Genomic DNA, 9,114 nt, shown 5'->3' on the forward strand with positions numbered 1-9,114 from the left:
ATAGGCTCGTGCAGGGGCCTGTTGGGTGGGTTGTATACAAGGTCTTATCTAGGATACACACTTCAGCTTGCAAGGGGTCTTATCTAACATACACACACACAGCCTGTAGGTTTGGGCAAGGGTCAGTTTGGCCATCCACATGTGCATATCATCTATGAATTGCAATAAAGTTTAGGGATCATTAATATCACATCAAGTTTGGATTGCCATTATTTTTGCATCCCTCCCAATCCCCAAACTACAACTTTCTTTCCTTGATAACTGCCCTAAACTATTGTCTTCTAGTCTCCACAGCTAAATGGCCAATTAGATACTTTATGTTCTTCCAGCATTCAAGAATATGTACCTATAGTACAAAAGTGAAATTCTAAATATTGAGGGAGAGGAGGCCCGGGAAATGGAATTCTTAAGGTTCAAAAAAGTGTGATATGATGTGATAATAGGTTTAGCCTGGAGAAAGGCTATTCATAGGAAAAAGGAAAATTAGTTCTATGTTGCTCTTCTAGGAAGAATGAGTAAGAGAAAACAACAGATACAGCTAACATAGAGAGATCTTTATCATTTCAAGGAATCCACTATCTCACTTTTGATCCTCACAACACTATTTTAAGTCAGTCAACGTTGAACAAACATTTATTAGGAACATGTGCCAGGCATTCTACTAAGTGTGGAATTACAAAGAAAGGCAAAAAACAGTTTCTGCTTCCAAGAAGTTCATATCCAATGAGGGAGACAACCTTTAAATAGCTATGTACAAATAAGATAGATATATTGATATACATACACATATAAGTAGGTTAAATTGGAAGTGGTCATAGAGGGGAAGCACTAATATTAAGGAATGTTGGAAAAAACTTCTTGTTAAAAACTAGGCCCAAAGGATTTGAATTCAATGCTTTTCCCACTACTATCAATTTTGATAACTCCTGAAATTTTATGGTGTTAAAAGTCTATGTGGGGGCAGGTGGGTAGCTCAGTGGATTGAGAGTCAGGCCTAGAGACGGGAGGTCCTAGGTTCAAATCCGGCCTCAGACACTTCCCAGCTATGTGACCCAGGGCAAGTCACTTGACCCCCATTGCCCACCCTTACCACTCTTCCACCTAGGAGCCAATACACAGAAGTTAAGGGTTAAAAAGGAAAAGAAAAGGAAAAAAAAGTATATGTGTTTTTGTCAAATGGATTATGTAACTAGAATAGTGGAAAGAACAACAAACTAGCTGGTGGTGCTACTTTGGATAGGGCTCTTAAATTCCTGGGACTTCAATTCCTTCATCTGCAGAAGGAAATTATTAATGAGTTACTAGTTACAATTTATATAGCATTTTAAGGTTTGTAAAGCACTTTAAAAATATTTTCATTTGATCCTCACAACAGCCTTGGGAAGTAGATCCACATTAAGGAAGTTAAAGAAACTGAGGCAGGCAGTGGTTAAATGATTTGACCAGGATTACATTGCTAATAAATGTCTGAGGCTGAATTTCAACTTGGATCTCTCTAACTACAAGTCTGCTGATTTAATTGCCTCCATTTTAAAAAATTAGAATTAAATTAGTAGATGCTCCCTTCCACCACTAAGGTTCTATAATTCTACATCTAGGCATTCAAAAAATATTTTTTCAGCTATGTTGTAAGTCATAGATATGTCATAATATTGATAACCCAATTCTATACACCATGCTTATATTGAATATATACTTAGCATTTTTAACTGCATTTAAAGTTTGAGGAAGGGCTGGATAAGGCATGATTTATCTCTGTTTTCCAAGTAAGAAAATTGAGGACCAGAGAGATAAAGGAGCTTATCTAGGCTTACACAAGGTATAGGAAACAGAACTCAGACTTCAGATGAGGTCTTCTGATTCTAAATCAAGTGATACCATAATATACAGGCATATTTCATTTCAACATGAATAATAATTAGAGCAGTCCAGCAATGGAAATTGCTTTTGCACAGAGTAGTCACAGAATATGTACAAGCAGAGACTACATGACTTATCTGGATCATTATAGAAGGATTTTCTACATAAAGATTTTCCCCCCTGCTACAGCAAAAACTCTGATTTTACTCACCACTCATTCTGCTTCATATCTCCTGGCTCATTTCCTGCAAAAATGCTCACATCTTTCCATCCGAAAAAAAACCCTCTCCACTGTCATCCTATATCTATTCTGATCTTTGTAGCTAAATTCCTCCAAAAGAACATCTAAAATAGGTGCTTCAACTTTCTCGCTTCTCATTCTTTTCTTAACCCCTTATAATCCAGCTTCTGACCGTGTCTTTCTACTGAAACTACTCTTTGCATTTATGCTGTACATAACTTATTTTGAATATATATTTTTTTCATGTTGTCTCATTAGATTGTAAGTTCCTTGAAGGCAGGGACTGTCTTTTGCCTTTTTTTTGTATTCCCAATGCTTAGCATAGTGCCTGGCATATAGTTGGCATGTAATAAATGTTCACTGAATCATTGACTGATCAGAATAACACAGTTGATAAATATGCACAAATCTATCACTGATCACAAAATTTTCTGAACTCTTAAAGCATTTGCTATTTCTGCCACACAATTTAGCATTTAATTACAAACTATTTACTTGCAAGTTGTTTCATATATGTTACTATACTGTCCCTGATTAAGGAAGTAAGACTTGTAGCTTTTGAAGGTCAATGACTCAACATACTTCTTTTTTAACTCCTACAGTCAGTGTTTTACCTATAGTAGATACTATGGATATAGAAACTAAAAGAAACAGTCACTCCTTTAAGAAATTTACAGTCATTACTCATTTATAAAAATAAACAATATGGAAATACGTTATGCAAGATAATGCATGTATAATGCCAGGAGGGGAGGGGACTGGGGCTGAGGGAGAGGAGGTGGTAGGAAGACAGGAAGAAGGAGAGTTCAGTCATATAACTAAGGAAAATTTGAGTGGAAATTTGTTATTATATGTTAAAATTCATAAATATATACATATATATAAAAGAAATTTACAATCTAATTGAAATGAGAAAAGTGGAAGAAAGGGTACACTGCGCCTATTATATGCCAAGCACCATCCTAAGCCCTATACAAATATTTTCTCATTTGATAAATGAATGAAAAATACTTCTTAAATGCTATGTTCTACATACTGCACTAAGTTTTGAAGATATAAATACAAAAAATAAAACAATTTCTGCCCTTAAGGAGCTTATATTCTAATAGAGAACAGAATACATATTGGGGGAAGCAAAGAGGGTAGAAGTCAGCAGAAGAGCATCAGGGGTATCAGAGACATAATAAGTTAATTCATAGAGGTCGGTTGACACTTTTTCCAGAAAAAATTTTTTTATTGATTTTAGTGCCTAGAGCAAGAAGAGGAAAGGGGGAAGAGAGTTATACCTGTATTGACAACATCAACAATGCTGATAACAAATTTCTCAGGTGAATAGCTAGATGGTATATGAAGGTAAAGCATGCCCTAGTATAGGTCGCAGCTAGATACTGTAATCTAGAGAAGATTGTACTCAGTCCCTAATCAAGACATTTGACTCTCAGGGCAGGAACTCTGAAGATGAGTGAAGATCATGATGTAAATATGTGAAAATTTGAGCAAGTAAAAGATAGCAGCAGTATTACATAGTGGAAAAAAGGAAGATCTGGGAAGTACTTTGTGCCTCAGAGAATTCTTAGAACTTAATCAACTCTATCAGATCAGTTTTCACCAAACAGGTGGAGAGTTCTCACAGAATTTCTGACCCTAACAAAATCACAATTCCATCAAAGATAAGAGAAAAACAGCAATTCAGTTACAATATAAGATGGAATGATGTAGTGGAAAGAATATTAGATTTGTAGTCAGAGACAAGAGTTCAAATCCTAACTTTGTTGCTTACATCTTTTGTAAATTTCCTTGAGGCTTAATTTCTTCATCTATAAAGTGAGGGAACTTTTTAGGTTCCCTTCCAGCACTATATTAATGGTATATAAGACAGTAAGTGATTAAATGTAAAGTGTATAGCAGCAATAAAAGCTATAAGAATTCAACCCCATAGTAGTTTCTCCTTCATTGGGAAAAATCTAGGAAGGTATAATGAAGTAGAATACTTCCAAATAGATTTGATGTAGATCCCTAATTCTTAAAAAAAAATAGCATTCTTTTTAAAATTCTCAATTCTGAATTCTCTCTCCTCACCATTGAAATGGCAAGTAACAAATCAGATATATGTGATATCATACAAACCATGTTTCTATATTAGCCACGTACATAAACATTTTTGAAAACCCATGCTTTCTGTCTTAGTATCAATTCTAAGATAGAAGAATGGCTAGGGTTAGGCAAACAGGGTTATGTGACTTGCATAGGGACACATAGATAGGAAGTATATGAGGTCAGATTTGAACCCAGGTTTTCCCAACTCCAGCCCTGGAACTCACTGTGCTACCTAGGTGCCTCTACATAAACTTTTTATGGCTCTTTTAAAATGGTATCTACCAAGAGAAAAGAAACCTTTAGTGTCCACTACATGAAAGTAGTGAATACAAATATCTTGTGACAGATGTAATTTCCAAAGAGTACAAACTAAGTCAGGTTATAAAGATGACATGAGGAGATTGGTCTCTGATATCTCCTCTGATTTTAATCATTTAATCATTAAACATTTATTAAGCACCTGATATATGTGCCAGGCACTGTGCTTAGTGCTACAAAAAGAAGGAAAAGATTGTCCCTGCTCTAAAGGAGTTTATAATCTAATAGAGGAGACAACTTACAAATATATACAAAGCAAGCTACATATAGAAGTAGAAAATAACGAACAGGGAAGGTACTATTCCCCTGAATTTGATCTCCAGGGTGGGTGGCCAAATATGGCAAAATGATAGGATAGGGAAATGAAAGGTGTAGGGTTAGCTTCATCTTCTTGAATGATGTGAGCATAAACTTAACCTAGGAGGAGTATAGGAACTGAGAAGAGATAGGAGAAAAGGTGAGTATGGCTCAAAGTAGAACTTGCACAGGACAACAACAAAAACCTATCATTGTCCCTTCTCCTTATACTTTCCCTAAAATTATCTTTTTTCTGCCTCTTTTTTCTTATTAGTATCAAATCATGCCTCCTATGGAATTCACAGATTTTAAGAAAACACAAAAGTGATCTAGTCTAATCTATACTTAACCAAGAATTTCCCCTACAATTTGCCCAATAAGTAGTCACCCAGCATTTGTTTGAAGATTTCTAGTGAGGAAAAAGCCATTTTGAGGCAATTCATTTTACTTTTGAATAATTCTAATTGTTAGGAAATTTTTTCATCTATCAAGCCAAAATAGGTCTCCCTGACACTTTCAGCCATTGCTCCCATTTATGTCCTCTAGGTCCAAACAAAATGCATTTTATCCTTATTTTACATGACAGTCTTTCAAAATACCTCAACTCAATATTCTTTTATCTAGGGTAAATATTCCCATAGCTTGGGAAATGTCTACTATAGACCTGTCCTTCAGGTCCAGCTACTCAACCAGTTCCAAATCCACTTACTAAAAAATTACCTTTAGTCTACCATATATTTTCTTGTCCATAAGCATAGCATGGAAAATTGACAAATGTTTTCCTGAATTCTAAGTATACCATGTCTATAGCATTCTCCTTATTTGCTGATCTCATAATCCTGACCAAAAAAAGGAAATTAGTTTAGTCTTGAATATCCTATTCTTGATGAATCCTTGCTACCTCTTGTGATCATTACTTTCTTTTAAGTGCTTACAACCAATCAATCAACAAAAATTTAAAGGATCTGTGGTTTTATCAATATGATACTTCCTCCAGTGACAATCTTTTTTTTTTTTTTAATTTTAAACCCTTAACTTCTGTGTATTGACTTATAGGTGGAAGATTGGCAAGGGTAGGCAATGGGGGTCAAGTGACTTGCCCAGGGTCACACAGCTGGGAAGTGTCTGAGGCCGGATTTGAACCTAGGACCTCCCGTCTCTAGGCCTGGCTCTCAATCCAGTGAGCTACCCAGCTGCCCCCTCCGGACTACAATCTTAAAAGATTTATGATGAAGAAATTCAGTCTCTTCCCTCTGCTGAAGGTCTGACCACCACCCCCAGACTGCCTGATACAGCTCAAGATCTGACTGTTATTCCAGACTAATATGAGATTCAGCTGTCTCCCTTCAAGGTCAGATCATCATCCCAGATCTCCAAGTGCAGCCAAAGGTCTGGCTGTTAATTTACTCCCTGGCTCCGACCATCCAAGAACAGAGATAGATAGAAGATTCAGGCAGCCTCCTCCTTTCCCCATTCGCTCCCTGTCCCAGACAGCCAGGTGTGTTATCGCTCATGCCAAACCGGGAAAACGAGTGATGTTGTGTACCTAACGCTATATAATGCCTATACCAGCAATGCCTGGCACTCAGTGTAAGGAGAAATTCCTACCTCATAAGTGGCATTGGTGTTTCGATCTATTTTTCTGGAACAGTAAAGTTAGAATTGAAAAGATTTATCACCCTGAAACCAACTTTAAGAAGCCTCTCTGACCTTAGCTAGTCTTCAAACCAGTCTGTTACAGGCCCCTAATGTCTTTCAAAATAGTAAGATTTATCAATGTTTCTGTCACTGGTATGGCTTTCAAATGGTAGACCTAATTAATGGACTTAAGTGGAGTTTACTAAACATTCCTTTAATATGTTGTAAAATTTTTACCAAGAATTCAAGTTCACTGAACTACAGTTTAAAAAAAATGTTAATACTTCTCAGTTCTCCAGAATCTTTTAAAACCTATACATAGCAGCTCAGCAATCACATCTGCCAATTCCTTTTGTAACCTAAGAGATACTGAGTACTCTGAGACTGGTGGCTTAAACTCACTGAGGGGAGCTAGATACTGTCTTATCATCTCACTTATATTGAGTTACACTGTAAAGGATAATTCATTCTCCTTCAGAGGCTAAACACTTGAGCCTTCTCACTGACATATATTATCATCATCTCATTGACTATGAGCAATGGTTCTTTTCCATACTCTCACTATAGCTAATCCTTAATTGTTCTTGCAAATCACTGCAGGTTTGATGGCCATGCTTATTTAACCTTTTACAGGCTTCTAACCAAGTACTTATTAATTTTGTCTTCCTATATTTTCAATTTGAATAAATTCAGCTTGTTCAAGGCTATTGCCTTTGGCTTGCTAATTAGCAGCTTACTGAGAGAGATCTAGTACAAACTACAGTTGAATACAGCTAGTATATCTTATGGTATTTTGCCCAAATTGGTAGAATGTTAAATTCCTCAAGAGCAGGGGTTCTTTCATCTTTTACTTTGTATCCAGAGCACCTAGAATAATACCTAGCATATATGAGAAACTTATTTATATTTAATGATGAATTAGTTTTTATCCGAGGCCAATGATCCACTTCCTACTGTTCTGTCATGTCCCACTTATGTTTTTAGGAGCTTCTTCCTGTTTTGTTTCTCTGCCAAACATCTGTCTCTTCATCTACCCTAACATTAAGACTAGCTCCCTCTCCCCTAACCAGCAATTACTAACTACTGGTTACAGCTTAGTTGGCACAGTGAATACAGAGCTAGACTTAAAATCAGGAAGACCAGTTCAGACGTTTATTAATTGTGTGACCCTGGACAAGTCACATCTGGCTCCCTCAGTTTCCTCTTCTGTAATATAGGGATAATAATAGCACTTACTTCCCCAGGGATGTTTGAGAATATTATTTGTAAAGGGATGTGCAAACCTTAAACTTCTACACAAATGCTAGTCATTATTAGAACATAATATATGAATTATATAGAACAAACAAAATTTTGATATGGTTTCTTTTGTGATAGCATTTAAAATGGTGTGTACTTCTAACAGTTGGCTAAGAACATCTGACTAGAACATACCAGATGAAACTGGTTTGCCTACTTTTTGTTAATTCAGTTAGATGAGTTGGATTTTGTGTCATACACATTTCTTTGCTTTCTGTCTTTTTAATTCTATGAACTTAAAAATGCATATTGCTCCAAAGAAACATGCAAAAGTCTTAGCTCTTAAAGAGCATGTTTCACTATTAAGAAATATGACAGGAGTTGTTGGTGTAGTAGAAATGAAGTGATTAAAGGATCATTCAAGCCCATGATGAACCAGGATCAGTCATACTGAAACACAAAGAATTACTGAAAATGAAAAGACGAACAAACTAATATTGTAAACTAATACGGTAATACAGCCTCCTGTACTCCTTAAACATACTCCTTGATAATCCTCCTAATACTCCTTAAGTACAATCCTCAGAAACAAATACATCCGACAGCTAGAAGGATTAAGTGATTTCTTTAACAAAAAGTTCTAGGGTTTACGTTTGTTTTTAAAAAGTATTTTTTAACTATTTCAATATAATTGGTTTCCTTTGTGATCCCATCTACCTTATTTTATGCCTTTAAAATCATTATTATAAGGAGTTGGTAAGTTTCACACACAAAAAAGATTGAGAGGTGTGTAATTAGATGTAAAACTACAATTCCCAGCAAAACTACGATTCCCAGAACCCCACTCACTTCCTGTCCTTATTTGCTGACATAGATAGGATATAAATTGGGTAGAGGTCCATCTCTCTGTCTCTTTTCCTTCCTGTTAGTGGCTTTGGTGGAGTGGGCTTTTTGAGCAGGTAGAAAAACTTAGTCACATGGTTCTATTTTGTCAGATAATAAACTTTATAAAAAATAATACTTGAAGTATTGGACATTAATTTAGCTCTTACAGAGGTCTTGATCTACAGGCTTGCTGAAACAAAAAGACCAGTTTCTTTAAGATGTTAAGCATTGCTGTGAAGAAATACTGCATGTCATAAGACAGTACAAAGATTGAAATGACAAATATTGGAAAAAAGATTATTTATACTGATAAAATTCACTTTTTTATCTGAGGCTATACCAAAACCATTATCAGAAGTGTATGCTTTACAGTCTCATAATGATGCCCAGATCTTTTTAGATCTGTATCTGGGCATCATTCTCTATTCATCACTATGAAGCATACACATCCAAAAATGTTTGGGGAAATTTTTTACTTACAGTGGGTCTTGCCCTCATTGAAGGAATAATGAATTCTTTTTTTTTTTTTTTTTTTTTTT

Source organism: Gracilinanus agilis, chromosome 4, assembly GCF_016433145.1.
Source record: "Gracilinanus agilis isolate LMUSP501 chromosome 4, AgileGrace, whole genome shotgun sequence".
NCBI lineage: Eukaryota > Metazoa > Chordata > Mammalia > Didelphimorphia > Didelphidae > Gracilinanus > Gracilinanus agilis.